The sequence below is a fragment of the Leptosomus discolor genome, chromosome 2 (genome assembly GCF_034619465.1).
Source record: "Leptosomus discolor isolate bLepDis1 chromosome 2, bLepDis1.hap2, whole genome shotgun sequence".
In the NCBI taxonomy this organism is placed as follows: domain Eukaryota; kingdom Metazoa; phylum Chordata; class Aves; order Leptosomiformes; family Leptosomidae; genus Leptosomus; species Leptosomus discolor.
In genome coordinates, this window is record NC_141392.1 from 34,392,579 (window position 1) to 34,411,410 (window position 18,832).

Sequence of the window (18,832 nt, forward strand, 5' to 3'; positions counted from 1 at the left end):
AATCCTAAACTCTCCAGGAAGTTAGAAAGAAGAGTTACATAGTGATTCAATGCACAACAAGGAGATAATTAAACCTGGCGCATGGGAGAACCCTTTCTAATTGACTCCCTGGATCAGATTTTGCTGGCAACCATTGGAAGTGAAGATTAGAAGAGTGTAACAGCTTCCATTTTCAAAAAAAAGTGATTTTTAAGAGGAAAATATAATACTTCATTAAGAATTTCATTGGAGCTGCCATGAATTATATTCTAAACAACTTTGTCCCTATCTTTGCTTACATTGGTTCTCTAGATTCAAATGCATTCTAGGGGAGGTTATTTTTCCTTACCACGGTAAAAATGTATATGATCAGCATTGCCCCCTCCGTTTGCTCATAATCTTTTCTACTCTTCCGCTTTCCCCTTCCAAATATATAAGCATCAAGATTTTTTCCTTCTTCCTTTCATTCACATAGGTAACAGAAAAACAATCTCTCAAGCATATCAAGTGATGATGCCTGTTTATTAACTGGTCTGGATAAAAACCTCTCTTTGTATAGCTAAGTATTCAAGACAAATCCAAAAATTGTAATAGCTAGAAGTTAAACTCTCTTTTTTTTAGCCTGGCTTCCTAATGAAATGAGGCTTATGTGATCCTGCTGTCTGTTTTCCTCTCCTTTCCCGCCCTCCTCCCCCATTCAAATGCTTTTAAACCTGTTGGCCAATTCCAGGTGAATTTGGCAGAGTGGTAGGAAAATAATGTCTTTACAGCCTCACCAAGCTGAATGAAAATCAGCACTGGGCTGAGAAGAGATACCCAAACAAATGCCCTTGTTTTAGGAAAGACCATGTAGTTCCACAGTTACCCTTTCAGCTCATGGGGTGACCCAGCAGCATGCACTCACCAGCCAGCCTATACATTGGTTACTTGAACTTTCCCACTGCAAGTGTCTGCTGCTTGGCTAGCTGTTGCTGTGGTATAGGAAAGCAGGTGGGACTTATATAATGGGGGGAACTGGAGGTGGTGCGGGGCTGTGCAAGTCTTTGGATGAAGCTGTAGTTATAGGGTTGTGTATACAGAAGCATAGGATAAAGACTGCATAGGAAGCAGCTTTCACTGTATCAGCTGCTCCCAGAACAACTACTCGCAGTGACTGATACTACCCACTTGGTAATAGCCGCCTTCAAATAGCACAGTAATCCAAACCGGCACGATTCTTTCCCCATGATACATTTTGCTGTCCTACATAAGCAATTTGGGTAGGACACATACGAGAAGATTTCCTGTACAAAATAATGAACATGAATATTCCTTATCTTCCCTAGCCACTGCCTCCAGACAACCTATATTATGCCCTTTGCATCCTGGGTGGGAGCCAGGACTGCTAGAGTGATGAATCAATAACATCCATAAGGAAAATGAAATGGAGGAGGCTCTTATTCAGTACATTTCTCTTTTGTTAATTGTTGCTGTATTTCATTCCAGCCCCCCATCCTTCCAAACGGCTGCGACTGTGACTCAGCTTCAGCAGCTTACATACTCAGAAGAGAGAGGAGTCACCCTTCTGGGGCTGATTTCACTATTGCTTCATAAGCTCCATTGCTTGGCAGGCTTGTCCATCACACAGGTCCTTTTGCAGGTCTCATCCATCTCACATCGCAGATCCCTGTCTCGTCCCAGGCAGCCGACCACAGTGGACAAGGGCAGCTACAGCATCAGGGGCCAGCGAGATAATCTTGCCAGCAGAACAGCTGCATAGGGAAATGCTGGCTTTGTTTACCTGGTATCATTGTCCCATCCTCATCGGATACATAATCTAAATGACAGAGCATGAACTGGGCCTAAAGACAGAGAGAAACAAGATCCACTCTCCAACCCTGCTGCAAAAACGCCAGCACCTGATGGACAGGCAATGCAAACTAAGAAGGGCAATTATTTCTTTGGCTGTGGCTGTAGATTTGGTTTGTCAGTCATGAGTCAGCTCTGAAGCAAGCTTGTGCCTTCAAGGTATGCTACAGATGCTTCAGAGTTGACACCTAGGAAGTCACTCTGTATGGATGGAAAGCTTAACATTGCTGTTCCTGGGTAGCAATCACACTAGTTCATGTAACTAGTTCATGTAACTGGCAACCAGAAAGAAGGAGTCAAAATGAAGTTAATGAGATTTCTTTTTAAGATAACTGCTGTGTCCTCCTCAAAATAGATCAAGGCCCCTTAGGTGGAAACTGAGGAAAAAGTGTAGTGAAAGCAAAACAAAAAGCAATGATTAGCAACAGGAAAGTAAGTAGAAACATGTAAAACAAAGACAGACACAAATCAGACAGGCCTTTCCAAGCCTTGCCCTTTAAGCCCCAGCTCCTGGAACCAGGAGATTGCATACAGTCCCCAGTGTCATTAAATAAAGTTATTTTCTCCTTCTTGCTATCCTCTGCGAAGATTTCAGAAACGTTAAAATAGATGTGCTTTAAAAAAAGGCCAAAAAAGGCACCCGGATTTGGCTAGCAAACACTGGGTCATTAAAACCAGAGCGACCTGGTAGTTCTTTGAGATTTGCCCCACAACTTTTGAACAGTGAGCAAGTGTTCAAAATGCTGGTAATACTGCATGGGTTGGGTGAATTAATAGTTTGGGCCCTGGAAACATTATACAACTATGCTGCTTGCTGAACATAATGAGACCATTTTTGTTAAAAAGGTGTTTATGTGCAAATACGTATCTTTCAGGTCAAAGAGAAACCTGGTATCAGAAAGTAAACAACAAGGACAGAGATGTCCAGAGACATGCTGAAGCCTGTAAGTTCCGTCTTATAAGGGTAATATTTCCCAAGTGCATCTGGAAATGGTACATTTATACTGTTAAAAGACCCAGCTCACACAACAATGACAACAGGATGCGATAATGGTATTGGTGGGACACGATAATGATATTGGCAGCTGACTGCAAGTCTTCTACTGCTAATGTTTTAGAATAGGTCAGACACCACAACCCATATTTAGAGGAGGCTTTTCAGAGACACTGGCCACCCACAATTCCTACAGGACTGGGCACAGACATCAAGCCAACAGCTGTAAAGCTCTTATTTCCAATGTTGTGTTTCCAGTCAACACACAAAGCTTAGGTAGGGAACATATTGTCAGGAATGTCTTCTGGGTTTGTCTTTTTTTTTTTTTTTTTCCAGCCTGTTTCCCAGCTAGTCTTACTGAGGAACAAGAAAATCAAATGACTTGCATGGAGGTCACAGAGTGAGTCATCAGCTCAGCCCCATGACGGTCAAATAATGCTTATTTGTAAAACTATAATTTTATAGTGCTCTACTGCATAGCTTTAAAAATGAATGCATGGGAAAAATACACCCACATATGACAAACGTACTTATACTCTCTCCACTTTGGGTGGATGTTCTGTTAGTCACAGGGAAGCATCTGTGTAAAGCTTTTTTTGTTGCTGCTTTTTGCTTCTCTAGACATTTCATCAAATGGTCCCTGAGTCAGAAGAAGTGGGTTTTGCTATTAAAGTCTGTGTGGAGGCTGCATTCCAAAGCTGTTGGAGGATTCAAAGATAAATATTCCTACTTTGGGGAAAAAGAAAAAAAATCAAACATCTTTGATTCAAAAAAACAACAACAACAACGACAACCCAAACTAAACGTAATGTTTACGAAGACAGAAAATAACTAATGATCCTGCCTGATAGTCACTTTGGAATTGAAACCCAAGAGGAGTTTCATTAAAATGCAAGTTCCTTTAAAATTGCTTTCAATTGTATAGCGTATGTGCCTACCACGCTAAAAAAAAAATATTGATTCATATTGAAACTAATTCCAACAGCAACAAAATATTAGCCAGCAACCTCATACAGCCACTGTGCAATGAACAAAGCTCTTTGGAGCAGGAGCCATCTCTGTTCTGTGATTTGTATTTTGTGTGGTAAGGGTGGAATGCAAGCCTGTAATAATCTGTCTCAAGAAAATATTTGGGGGTGAGTGTATAGGCTATGGCTCCTTTGGCTCGCAACTTTGGAAGCCTCATGTATCCTCTCAGATACACGGCTTGCATCAACAAAATGAGGGAGAGCTGTGCAGTGGAAGGAAGATGGTAGAACCACCGCATCCTGTGAAAGCATTTCCCATATACATATAAAACCAGCAGCTGCAGAACACACTGGTGGTGTAATAGAAGGGGGTCGGACTTCAACTTAAATCTAGGTATGTTGCTCAGAGTAGCTTCCCTGCCTTAGTTTAAGGCAGCCATTGAAGGTTTCAAACCCACAGTTCTCCCTGCTGTGGCCTGCCACAGACAGCAGAAATGACAGAGAAAGTCTGTACTCTCCCTATATAGTATCTATCATCATCCCTTCCACGGGGGAACCTATGCCTAGATGGGCTTCAAAGGATTTTGCCCTCCTGCATGAGGCAGAAAGAGTGTTTTCTCCCTTTTTTTCTGAGTGTGCTGACACACAGGATGGAGGGACTGACTTGTTCAAGGACAGGGAAGCCTGCACCAAACCTGGGCCCAAAGGTTAAGCGCAAAGTTGAGTTATTACCCCATCCCACTTTGCCCCTGTCCAGCAATGTGCCATGGCTGGGATGATCTACATACTAAAAGAGTGCCCTGGATGAGGGGAGGGAGTTTAAGAAATTCATCTAGCCTCCCTCACTCCTGTAGCTTTAACTTTTTCTTGCCTGGCTTGGCAGTGGACAGTTGAAGAGCTCTGCCTCACCAGCCATTCAAGGTGGAACTGGACACAAGGGGAGGCGATCAGCCTCTAAAAGCAGAGCTTTGAGGAAGGAAAGCTGTCGAGCAAGACTGCACAGGAAAAGGAGACAGTTTTGTTTGAGCTGGCCTGGTCCTAGCCTCCCATTGCCGTTGTGATCACAACCTAGGGAAAAAGAGTCCTCAAGCAGCGTTGGTGAGCCTGGTGCACCTTCATCTCCAATAGCCAGATCACCACGGCAATTATAGCTCATGTCCAAGAAAAGCTAAGATGATGAATGAATAAAAATGTTGAAATATTAGATCATCAGTAGAACAATGAAAACCCCAAACAGATACAAACAATGTTTTTGCCTTTTTTCTTTTTTTTTTTTAACTTCAAGCTGAAAACCTGTTTGGGCCAGAATTCTTTGGAATCACGCTACTGAATGTGCCTATAGTTAGGAGATAAAAAAAGAGGTGTTAAAGCTGCTAGGAGATGTGATCATCTCAATGAGGGACTGGTTGCAGCCTGCAGGAACCTGAAAAGAAACTGGTGAGTGCAGGAGTTAGAAGGCATTGCTATGACAACAAAGCAAACCACCCCTGAAGAGAATAGAAAATATGTACAGCCATGCCAAGATCATAAGCAAAGAAATGTATATTCTAAGAGGAGGCAAATGAAACATTGACTTGGAAAACAAAATTACGCCTTTAGCATGATTTCTTCTTTATACATGGCACCTCTTCAGGAAAAGCATGCACTTAGCAGAGGGAAAGAAACTTTTGTCAAAGCACCTCTTTGCCCAGTACTTACACTTTGAGGAGAGCTGTGCTTTATGTTTGCACTCTCAGATTTCGGTTAGCCGTGGTTGTTTAAGCTGTCCATAAGGTGGTCTCTATGCTTTTTTCCATCCAACACTTACTGTACTTGTGAACAAATTTAATGCTAACTTTCTTATATTTCCCTCCTAATAAAATTAATCTCATTTACCAGAAGACGCCTTTTTATTCCCATTCAAAGCCTAGGATACTCTGTGGAGGGTTAAACCGAGAAATTCCTCTAGCATTCTGGCAGAGAAGGTTTCCATGTTCTTCTACAGCTGCACTTAAGTCATTAACAAGATCGGTCCAAGCAGTTGTCTGGACCATACCTAGCAGAAATCTCCCCGGTGACACTGATTCTTGATGACAGTCAACTCTTGAAACCAGAGCCAGCATGGATGTTGACATAATGGTCCACACTTCATGTGCTCAGCCAGGAGGGGAAAAATCCTCTGGTTCCCAAAGTGAAGGAGCAAATGAGCAGGCTGGAGGAATACACTATAACAAGAGTGTGCTGAAGAGGTGGTGAGCAGCATCTAGGGTTTGTTGCAGGAAGCGGAGCTGGGCAGCTTTGTGCCATGGGATTGTTCTGAGTAGGGAATGTCCTAGGCTGGGAGAATTGAACAGATGCTGCTGAAGACAGAGTAGTATCAGGCCCTACTTAGACAGTCTTATGATGGCTTTTGAGATTTATCTTCTAACTTAGCTCTGGAACGGTAGGAGAAAGGGTGTCATATACACAGGCGTGAGTGAGGTTGTCCTCTGTCTCTACAAGGTCCTCATGATGCACCCCCCTGCCTCCCTCCAGCAGACCTGAGCAGTTCTGCATCACTTTCTGGCATAAATACTTTCCTGCTTCAGCCTCAGAGATTTCGTTCCCCTGCAGCACTCCTTAGCCAGAGACTGAGACACAGAGCTCAACTGTTACAAACATATGCTGTACCCTGTGATAAGTCTGGAACATCAGCAAACTAACCCATGAAAAATGTTGTCCCAGGCTAGGAGGTATCTTGCAGTAACAACAACAACAACAAAATAAAGTGTAATTATCCTTGCCTTTCCTGTGAAAGCTACTGCCATGGAGCAGCATAGATTGAACCCCCTAGCAAAGACACAGCCTGTGCCACCAAAGGGAGTTTCAGCCTACGGTAGCGCCACCTACGTACCCAGACACACTAAACTGTCAGAAACACTCATCTGTCAGCATAGCTCTGTCTACACCAGAGCCTTGCCAGCAGTGGGGGAGTTGATTTCTTTCCACACCCTAGAATTACACTGGCAAACTCTGTAGGTTACACTAAGCCACAGAGTGCAGGCCACGTGTGCATACACTTTATTGGCCTTCATTTGATCCCGTCCATTAAAGGCAGCTGGGCTTCCTCTCTTTCCAACTAAATAATAATTACACCTATTGTTCCCAGTGGGAAAAGAGACCCTGTTCGCACATACCCAGAAAGACAAGGCATATAATTAACACCTTGCTGGGATAGAGAGCTTTTGTTCAGGTTAGTTATTACGTGTCTTACAGCCTGAAAACAGTGGTTCTTACATTCATTTCAGCTCATTTCCTCCCTGCCTCAGAGCTTAACTCTCTGCTTCTTCCCAGGTCTTTGTGCACGAACATGTCCAGCAGCAGTGCTCGCTAAGCTGAGGCCAACAGCTTAATCCAGATGTCTGGAGCAGGGGGTCCCGAATCGTCGTGTGCATCCCACGTTCCTGCATTCAGACGGGAGCTGTGGCTGTCGTTGCTGCTGCCAGATCCATTTGCAAGCCGATGGCAAAGGTCTCTGCCAAAGATGCAAGGCAGAGGACGGGTCTCTCACCTTGAGACTTGGGCTACAGGAAGAAGGTGAAGTTCCACCAAATGAATGGGCTTAAATAACAGCTCATCACTCTCCTCTTCCTCCTTCCTTTCTCTTTTCTTCCTTATCCCCTTCCCATCTTCACTGCAACTCTCATTTTCTCTCTGTCTGTCCCTTCCCTTCCCGTGTGCTGGACTCCACCCTCTGCTGACCAGTGTGGTAAAAAAAAATCTCTTTTTTTGTGTGTGTGTGGATTTAGGGTTTTTACTTTTTCACCTTAGATTTAATTTTTCAAGCCTCTGGTTCAGTGCATTCAACTGAAGGATCCCAAACAGGCTGAAGACTGGCACAAAGAGGGAAGCAGAATAGTCATGGTTAAGGGCAGAAAGGGGGTGGACAGGGAAAGGAGGGATATGCTCCCCTCTTCTAAGAGCAGCCTGACACTAGATCAGCTCAGGCTCTTTTCTGTAATTTTGCCGTTTATTTTACCAACTCAGTGATTTGGATTACAGTGCTATGAGGAGGTAGGGAAGGTTGAACTACACTATTTTGTCAGTAATAACGTTGTATAGGTACAATTATAGCAGCAAAGACTCACTTCATTTCAGGGCCAAAATCCCATAGGCAAAAGCATTGTATTGCCGGAGTAAGGTCTGTGTTTGTGACATGAGCTTCCCAGGAAGGTAACTCTCCAAAACTCTTTTGAACATGGTGCTCCCCAGCACACTAAAACGCCCCAGGAAGAGCAGGGAAATCCTCCCCACTCCAATGCCCCTGTATCACTGCCTCTGTGCGTGAACTGCTGACAAGACTGCTGCTTGCACTGATAGCCACCAGCACTCAAGAAGACAAGGCAGAGAGCAGGAGCTGAAGAGCAGAAGCTACACTCAAGACATGAGGAACCTGAGCAAGAACAGAAACCAAGTGGTCTGACACAATCAGTACAGGTTTTAGCCATCTGCTGGCAAAGGAGCGGCTGCAGCTACTGCCTTACAGCAATAGGACCTGGCAAGCAGGTTACCAACACCCAGCCGATAGGCATTTACATAGCCAGCATTTCATCACTTCACTCCAAGCTTGGTCCAGCTGGTACTACCTGATTTGGCAAGGTCTCTGCAACCCCAGGTCGGTGTTTTGCCCTCTGACACTATAAATATCCAAAGCATCATACCAATACAACCTGAGTGAGAAGGAGCACTTACATCAGCTTAAAGACACCTAAGTACCAACTTCCTTTGATGGCACCGCTCTCTGCTGCCTGTCATCAACATGAAGGTAGAGGTCAGCTCTGTATCAGAGAACTCCCAGATCAGCTGGATTAACTTAAAACCCCTTTGTCATCTCCATAAACTAACATGGTGCGCAGCTGGCTTGGTAGCATATAACATTTTCACTGCCTCAATACAGGTAAAGCAGCACGGATGGTTTGAGGAGAAAAAGTCTAAAAAAAACCCATTTCATACTTGTACTAACTTAATAAAAACAATAGCTGTGTTTTGTAAGTGGCAAGTGCAGCCACGCTTATGCAATTCTGGCAGACTAAAAACTCCTGTAGTGCACAGTTCTGTCTTCTTTTTCAGCCTCTAAATGCAGTGGCATTTGGTGCCTTGGGGTTTCAGCCCTTCCAATTAACTAACAGGCTTTATCTCCCACTGATGCAACTGAAAGGTGATTCTGTGATCTCAGGAAACGCTAATTGCTCTTTTTTTTTCCCTGTTCTAATTTAAATAACATGTAGTCCCACCCTACCAAATAGCCACTGTAAGGAGCTTTAAAAAGGTCTGTACTTAGCACAATGAGATTGCAGCAGACAGGTAAGCAATTAGGCAAAATAAGCAGCAAGTTCTTCAGATACAACAGCTGTGCAAAGGTGTTCTTCATTTCCTGTGACAACTACTGCATCTAAATAATGTAGGCTGTTTAAATGCATTTGACATGTAACATTGTGCTAATGATCTCTGTTTCAGACCTCAGTGTTGCGAAGTAGCATGAAGGTCCCTTATGTACATACCCCATCAAAATTGGTAGGACCTAGCCAAGCATCTAAAACCAGCATGATAGCAACATCTCTAAAACACACAGTGGTATTGGACTATGATTTGAAATGTTATTGTTAAAATTAGCAGTTTAAAGCCTGATGTAGCAAAAAACCTGACCCAACCCAACCCAAAAAATCCAGCCCCAATTTCAGTTGTCCCTATTTTCTAATTCTATGCTCAACAATATTTCAGCAGCAGCCCACGGAAAGGCTAAAATATCCCTGCAAGAGTCAGGCACTGCCAGGAGAAGGACACAGAGCACTGGAGATGGTCACTACTTCCCCTCTCCCGTGAAGCTAGCTCAGGGCAGCAGCCAAAGCAGTGTTATTTCAGATCCTTTTGTAACAGCAAGTCAGGAGAGTTCAGCAGTGCCCAACGGGCCAGGCAGAGGCAGACAGGATTTGTCCCAACGGCCCAGGACACTCCTTTCCTACTTTCCATGGGAGGTCTCTAATCTGCTTTTGCTGCTGGTGGCTGGAGATAATAGTAGCTGTACTGCCTTGGCCATTTTTCTCCAGGATCTCATCCGGTCCCCTGAATGGGGACAGCACATACACTTCCCTAGGTTCCCAGTCCATTCCCTGGATGAAAAGTTATCTACCATCCCAATTATCTCAAAAGGACAGCTCTGGGAAGCGTGGCTTAGCCCTGAAAAAGGCCCTGTTGTGAGGAAACAGAGGAAGTAAGATTAAACAGAAAAGCAGCAGCAAAGCTGGACCACAAAATCTGATTGAAATCTCAGGTTTTACTCACAGTTTACTGAAACTCCCCTCACTTCCAAATTTTCTCATGGCAGAATGAATTGCTCTATCAACAAGCGTAAAAGGAAATGATTAATTTACCCCTCCTGTCCAACCTGATTACCAAGACTTCCATATCTTCAGGACCTGAGTAATGAATGAGCTTCCTGTGATTATAGCCAGGCACACCAAGAGGGCTCTGGTGTTAGCATTCACACCTCTGGGTCAAAAGCTATAAGGACCACACAGCATATCTGTGCTCAGCAGGGACAGCAGCAATGCTTTAGCATCGCAAAGAGTAACTCCTGTAGTCTTTGAGCTTGTGCACAGCAGTGATCTTGTTTAAAAAAAAATAAAAAAATCTGTGTTTCACACTGCATGACATGGCACATACAGCACTGGGCTAACGGGAAAATGCTGGAGTCCTGGTTTCTGTGCCGTGCAGCCCAGAGCAAGGGTAGCATGCCAGCATGCCAGCTTGGACTTTCTTTCCGAAATGTAAGGCTCACCTTGCTGGGAGAAACACAAGAGGAATTGGAAGCTCCTATCTCACTGAAAGACACAATGCTGCCAGCAATTAATGGATGGTATCTTGTTTTCTTACATGACAAGCCTCACTCCTGGTGAGATGGGAATTCAGCGCGAGCTGGAAGCTTCAATTTCTTACAGCTCCTTCTCTTGTGGTGGCATGGTTCCCGGTTGCTGATCTTACCATGTGCCAGGCAAAAATCTGTCCTCCTGCTATCTTTGGCCTCCATACTATCAAATGCTGCCCCTGATTCAGAGCTGCACTGGTCTGAGTTAAACGGAATAGCAGCGAGACAGCGGGGCTTCTCTGCACTAATGCGCTCCCCATTGCTAACAGCAATGGGAAAACCAGGCTGGAGATCCAAGTAGGGACGTGATGGTCACCCTCCTCTGTTCAGTCCTTCAGATCAGATGTTGAGCCAAAGCCTCTTCTCCAGCTGCTTTCAAGGTAGAAAATACAAACTCTCACCATCATTCCCAAAGAATAAAAAACAAACGTCAGCCTTCACGTACAGGCCAGCATCCCCCCTTCCCCCCGCAGGAAAATGGTTTCTGTGTTAAACTTTCACAACTAAACCTGAAACCCAGTTATGTTTGTTTTAGGTTTTGTTACAAACCTAGAACACCAGCCAAGTCTGGGGGGAAAAAAAAAAAAAAAAAAAAAAAAAAAACGGGCAAAGTTTCAAGCAAATCAAGACCGATTTATGGTTTTGAGTGGAAACCATACTCAATTCACTACTTTCACGGGGGTTTGATCTGAAACCAGGCACAATCTGGCAGCCTCAAGCTGACTTTTGTCTCAGGTTAAACAGAAAGCCAAACCCAGCACATCTCCCCAAGTATCCAAGTCTATGGGGTCCTTGTAAGAAGGAAGGATTCACAATCACAGATGCTGTAGAGATTCCATAATTGCATATCAGTACCTACACACCAGTGTGTCACTCCAGTCTCACATGGGCAACAGATCTATATTCAAGACAGTACTGTAATATACGCCGAGAGCTTTCAGTATAAAATACATCATATAATTCAAATTCCAGCCTGTAATTTTTATTTTTTTGTTTCCCCACCACGACCATTTCCTTTAATTGTTTGTTTTGCTTTTAATCTCTTTGCTGCTTTGGTACAGTTGGCTTTTTATCAGATTGCAGACAAAAATTCTGGTGGTCTTGTATCAAAGGCTGTAAGTTGTTGCAGTAATTGAGAATGCTGTTGCAGCACTGATAGCGATTCACCAATTTTACTGAGAGATAAGGCGCATGCCTTACTATATGCATGTACTGCATTATCGCTGGGCTTTCTCTCCCTCTGCCTAACACTGATACTTGTGTATGTTTCAGGCCTGCTTTTGAAATATTAAAAAAAAGTGTTCATTTGAGAAAAGTGACGGCAACTGTGCCATTGCTAGACAGATGGCACAGGAGTCAGCGCTTCACAGAGGCAGAAGGAAGGCTGAAGTCAATAATAGACAACCAAAGCCATTATTTAATGATCCTGTGCCTGGCTTCTACCATTCTTTCACATCGTTAAATGTAACGCCTTGCCTCTCCCTGCCAGCCCTCCATTTTCCAAGTCTTACTTAATACCTTGTAGATCCAGACAGTGAGGGTTTATGCATCCCTGAGCCTGATGAGATGCTCCAGACACGCAAACATTCACAACACGACAGCTCTAAGTCAGCACATCGGTATTAGGGCTGTGCAGTCTGTGCCTTATACAGATTTACGTGTGTGCTTGACTATATGCTGGAAGTAGACTTTCATGGGATTAGCCACTGGGAACATTAAGTGCATGCCTAAGTTTTTGTGGGACTGGCAGGCCTATCTATTAACAAAAGAAACAGATACTTAAATACTACTTTGCACGTATCCAGTCCCCCATCCTAATTCTTTGTATTTCAGTCAGATTAAACTTTGCAGAAACATTATTATTTCACACAAAAAACCACCATGAGGAACAATCCCTTGTATAGGATATCAAAGAACCATCTTAAGACATGGCTCCAGTCGAGTTGGCACAGAAGAGGTAAAGCATCCCCAGCCACAAATCCTCCCCAAGCCGGCAGGAAGCCACAGGGAAGTTTGCTTGCTGGAGCCAGGCTCCTGGAAATGTGCTGCTCTCTGTAGTGGTTTCAACAACAACAACAACAAAAAATCCAACAGCAAGTATGATGGGCTTAACATACGAGCTGTTCCCCATACTTGATAAGCTTCAATGGGTGCAGGGGAATCATTTTGTTGCCACCGATTTCCCCGGGTCCCTGCTGAGGTGGGCTTTGCCTCCCAGGCAGTCCCTTCCCAGCAGGATACAGGTGGAGATACATGTTCTCTTCCAGCTACAGCTGTGCTGGCCAAGTTGCTGCCACCACCACTGTCCCCATAGGTCTCTTGTCCTGCTCCCTTCAAAGTCTGCTCTTTAAGCCGCTTATCGGGCTCATTTTCACCTTACTGTGACAAGCAGCTGGAGACAGGCTGTGAGCAGCAAGCATCCGCCTCCACCTTCACAGGCACATCTCCCCCAGGCCAGCGGGGCCTGCTGGATGCTTTGGCTTCCTTTGCAATACCCTGAGCCCCAGCAAGCCGTGACAGCCACCTCTGGGCACCCCTCTGAGCCAAAGCACCAGCCAGTGGATTTTGCCCACAATTCTCCACAATTCTTCATGGACTTCGCAGGAGGTTAAACCAAAGTAGTGAATAGCCAAGAAACCTGAGTAACTCTAGTCCTTGCCAGACAGAAGGCAGTTTGGGTTGGTATTCCTTTACTTATCCTTCCCAAATTTACTAGGCTACGTGATCTTTTCAAGCATAAATCACCCGAGGTGACTAAGGTTAGAAGTTAATTTCTAGATGTTAATAACATCTGCCAACAATGCCACAGAGCTGCCAAGTAGTAGACCAAATTCCTCCCTAATAAATCCCAACAAAAGGAAGGTTATTCCAACAGGTGTAATTCTTACTTCTTCATGCTAGGCACACACCACTTCTTAAATCCAGTTTTCTATTTACATTTTAAGTGTCCTTCTCGGAAGATAAGTGAATTAGGCAGCTGCGCTGTCTGCCAAGGCTGACTGAAAAAATGAAAAGAGAAAACTAGTCCAGCTGAAGCACAGCTGGACAACTTTTTTGTTCTTATTATTTGATGCCCTTCAGGATATAAAGAAAGTCTATGCTCCATTGTTCCAGTGACAGAACAAGGCCTGCTGAGACTCCATCACTTCATTATAAAACATCACATGCTGGAGCAAGCACAGAAGGCCACAGCTGGCCAGCTCTGGGAAAATCAGAAAAAGAGTTTGCTAACTTAAAATGGCTTGAATTCAGAATTTCTGTCCCCTGCTAGTCGGAACACACAGCATCACTTGTTGTCTGGAAGGAAATGCCCATCACCTAAGCTGCCAGTTACCATACCTCCGGTTTTAAAGGGCTGCCACCTTCATATTAGATGATACAGCTGGAAAGAGAAGCTCTAGGACTATCCACTGGATATCATAGCGCAGCCACAGTCACCCTGCACCAGCTCCTGCATGCCCCTGCCTGAGAGTGCCGACAAGTTGGGCAAACACTCGAGCTGCAAAACACATTTCTGCTTCAGTCAGTTGCTTGGGATGTTTCTCTCACGCCTATCAGTGTCACCTCTCTTATCTGGAGTGAGCACAAGGCATTTTGCTCCTCCATACATCCCTAGCCTGCCTGATGGTGAGCAAGCAAGCCACCAGCTTTAGCGGGGAGGTAGCTCCGAGTGTACCTCCACACCCGCAGCCCTAACAGGGCAAACCAACTGAAGAAGAGAGCCCTGCAGAGTCCCACAGGGGAGGGGGTGCATACTAATAAAACTAGCCTCCAACACCTCACGTGTGACCCTACACATCTACCTCTATACAACCTGCCAGCAAACTGAGAAAACCTGGAGTTTATTGGGATGAAAGGCTGGTGCCAGCAATCTGGTTGTTAGAAAATCATTATTCCAGTGGCATTGCCGTTTAAAACCAAGCGCTGTAAAGCTGAAAAACTGCACGCCCGTTGCCTCAACTCTCTCCTCACTGCTGCTTCTTCAGTAGCTTTGCTGGGAAATGAGAGGGCACTGATAATGCTCTTGCCTTCAGCCGTAGCCTGGGCTCTGCCCCAGGCGCTGTTCTGAGCCTTGGCCTGTGCCCTGAAGACACAATCAGGTGTTGCAAGTCCTCCTGGGGCTGTGACGCACCATTCCCCAGGTTACACGCCTCCCTTGTTTCTGCAGAAGCAATTGCTCAGCAGGAATTGAATGAGGCAAAAAAGTAACCCAAAAAATGTCTAGGAAAAAAAAGATAAACCCAAAACATGCAATTTTGGAGCTTCCAAAATGAATGAAACATGGCAAACATTTTCAACTGTACCAAAAATATAGGGGGAAAGGACATACATATCCACATTTCTTGAAAGAAATGGTTTGATTTGAAAATGCCACAGCATTTTATTTCAATGCTTCTTAAACATAACCCTTTGATTTGCTATGTTGAAGTGACATTTTCCACTCAAAAGAGACCTGAAATAAAAGAAAGTGTGAGGAGCAAGAGGGGTAACTAACCTCAAACCAAAACATTACATTCAACATGCGATTCGGGTTCACCCAAAATGACATGTTGGGGTTTTTCTCATTTCCCTTGAACAAAAAAAAAAAAAAGGAAAAGCGGTAATTTCTTCCGCTTTGACCCAATCCAGTTCTTTTTCTCTCCATTTTCCAGATCAGCCCCTGAACTGAGGCAGCTATTATTTTCACAGGTCTTTCCAGAGGGCATATTCTCTGCTTTGTGCCTCCCTGCCATGCAATCCATGGGCAAATACAGACCGAGTAACAAAGCTCTGCTCCCTCTGGGCAAACCAAACCCTCAGGTGCCTCATTTTTACTCCATCTTCACTTCTACCTAAGAAGCGAGTTGGTATTATTCAGGCTGCCTGACTCATGAATTTCAGGAGCATCCAAAACATTCAAGGCAGACACAGTCTTTGCATGAGTGCGTGAAGCAGGCAGGGTAAGGGGGATCTGTTCATATTTGATCTTCTAACTCTGCCGCACTTGCTGTGTGGCGTTGGCATGTCGGTTTGCTCCCATGGCACAGTTTCCCCAACACCAGAGCAGAAACAAGTTTTATCAGCATAGCAAGCTGCTGTGCCTGCTCATGGGTGCACTCTCCTGAAACCAGCGGCACATTAACCACTGCACTGCTGTGCAATGAAATTTCTTTCCCTCCATTTCAGCATCTACAGAATACCAGAAGTTTTTAATGGTCTAAACCTGCCTAACATGTATGTCTCTTTTGGGATGTTACTCTGCTTGCAAGGGCAGCCAAGCTTTGAGAAAATAGCTTCTTCTCTCCCCCCACTTTCCCCTTTTCACTTTTTTTTGCATCTTCCTCCATGGGTTTCCGGCGGTTCCTTACATCCCCACAACAGACAGCTGTGCTCACTGTACCTGTGCATGTGTCTGAGTTTTCCTCCCCAGGAGATTTGTCTAGAAGATAAGCACAAGCTTGCGGAAATCCTGTGACACCAACCTTAGGGCAGCTTTTCGTAGTGGGGATCCCGGTGACATTTTGTCCTTCTGAAGGTACCGCTGATGGACACATCTATGCATTTTGCACTCCCTGAAAATCTGAAGTAAAGCTTTGGGTGCCTCACACCGTCTCCACAAACATATGAGGCTCTGTGGTTTCTCTGTGGCCAAGCTTACTTTCATTCTCATGTGGTGGAGGGGAACATGGCATCTGGGGTTTCAGCCAAGGAATCCTGCATCAAGGTCCTGCGTGCTGCAGCCTAAAGACACTGCACACACAAGAATGGTCTCTCAGTGTGAGATCAACATGGAGTTTATCGCTCGAGATCTGGGAGAGCAGGGGTATAAATGCACACAAGTTATGAGGTGCTTAGCTGAGCGATGACTGAAGGGAGAAAGAAGCAGTGAAGGGAGAAAGGAGCAGTGAAGGGAGGGTGGTGAGATGGGTCAGGCATGTGTCTCCTATGCGGAGAGTCCTGTCTTCTTGTCATGGAATAAGGTCAGTTCATCGCAGATTAAGAAGGGTTTGGTGGGAGATAACCATATCCAGAAAAAAAAATCAAGACAAAACAATATCTCAAAGACGCTTGTTAGGATGCCAAGACGGACACAGGCCTTGGACATCTGGTTGCCTTGAGTCACAGAGAAGCGAGGTGCAGAGCCCTCGAGGTTTGACTGAGGTTATTGAGGAGTTCAGGGGCACCTGAGGGCAGGCAGCCAGATTTCAACCTTTCCAGAGTAGCCACCTTAGTGCCCGAGACAGCCGCCTTCTCCTTAACATCACACCAAAACTTCACAGGACTGACTCTACAATATTCATAACAGAGACACACAAATACACATAAAAAGACAAATCCAGGCCTTCCTTTCCCTGAAGCTGGCACTGCGTACGACATATCAGACTTTTCCAGTTCCACTCCAACCAAAGGGGTGTACGCATGCATTTTTTCCCCCTAGTTTAGAAAAGCAAAAAATATTTCTTGGGCTCGTTTCAAAAATCGCTACACTGTGACATTTTTCAGCAAAATATTTCAATTAGTGTTTTATTGTTCTTTTTTCCCACTAAGACGGGTTTAGTATCTGGTTCCACAGACTCAGCAAGAGAGTAAATCAATTTATAGGAAACTGGGAAGTCCCAAGTGAACCTACCCTAGTACAGAGCAAAGATTTATTTGAGGACATGGAAGTAAAAAGAACATTTCCTTTGGGAGGAGCAGGTCTGGTGTTCACGGCTTCCAGTTTAAACAGAAATGTCTTCCCTCAGCAATTTCACATTGCAGGCAACTTGGGAGATGTAGCGCAACTGGAAGAGGACAGGGAAGGGAATCCCTTGGAATCGATGACAACGTTAAGTAATTCCAGAGACGCTCTTACAGGAAACAAAAGTCAAAAGAGGAAAAGGAAAAAGGTCAACAACACCTTCCAATTCAAAACTTTCTGTAAACCATTGTTCTGCAGATGAAAATGTCAAGGGAGGCAGTGTCTTCTGGTGGTGAACATTCCCATATTTCCTCTTCCTTGTGAGCTTGGCTAGCACATTTGTGTCGAGCCCAGTAACCCCACAGGCAGCTGAATAACATTTACTGCAATGTCTAGACACAGAAGAGCACTGCACCTCCTAAATTAGCCCAGGATACTCTCTAACTGCAACGCTCTAGGAGAGGGATTGCCAATGTCTGATACTTGAAACGGATTGCAAAATCTTTCCCCCCAACAGTGAACAGAGTAAAGACTGCCGTCAAATAGAGGAAGGCTGGAGTTTGGGGGGTCCTTCTGGATACCCGCAGGCTGACAGAGCTGAGGGCTTTCTGAAGCTACCCGGGAGCCATGGAGGAGGAGAAAGAAATTGGCATCAATCCCATATGGACCCAGAAAGGAGGACTCTGGTTCTGCAGGGGTGCACAGCCTGTGGCAAGGTTTCCATAGTTGCATGCCTTCAGGGAGCTATGTTAAAGACCAACTGCTGGTCTCACTATGGTATATATATATGCAAAATAAAGGCACCAGTGGCAACTCTCCTGGTCCATACCACCACACTGGAGAGGAAAAATTTTCTCCAATAGTCTTAATTAAGAGAAAGACATCCAGAGCTAAACAAAGAATTCTTTACACTGGGCATGACCAGCCCTTCTCAGCCTGCAAACCACTAAGCAAAATCTTCACACCACAGAAAGCCACCAGACCTTGACCTCTGAGCCTGAAAACCATGTGGAGGAGGAGCTGGGAAGCAGAAAGGGAGAATCACCCCATCCTGAGCTCTACAGCTCTGTGGGTTACGCCAGGTGCCTGGCCGCAGGGGTTCCTGCACAGGCTCACATCCTCCAGGCAGTCGACCACCCCCAATTCAGTGCTGGGCTCAGTTTTTGCAGTCACACACATCTTCAAACCAGTGGGAATTAGAGGCTTTATGATCCAACTTCCGTGATTCAGAAGCTTGCAATTTTGCGGGATGTGGGTGCTTCCCTCGCGTGGGACATCTGAAAGGCCAAGCCTTGCTCATCTGCGAAATTACATATAGTGTTTGGGTATCTTTCATGTCGCAGTGCAATTTCGAGGATGAATGCATATGCTGCACCCCTTTATGGTAAGTGTGTTTTAATTTAGGCCTCTGTGATGTAAGACCCTGAAAAGTTCATTTAAAATTGAAAAGGCAGCTGGTCCTCAACACTAAAGGCACAAATACGATACCGCAAAACATA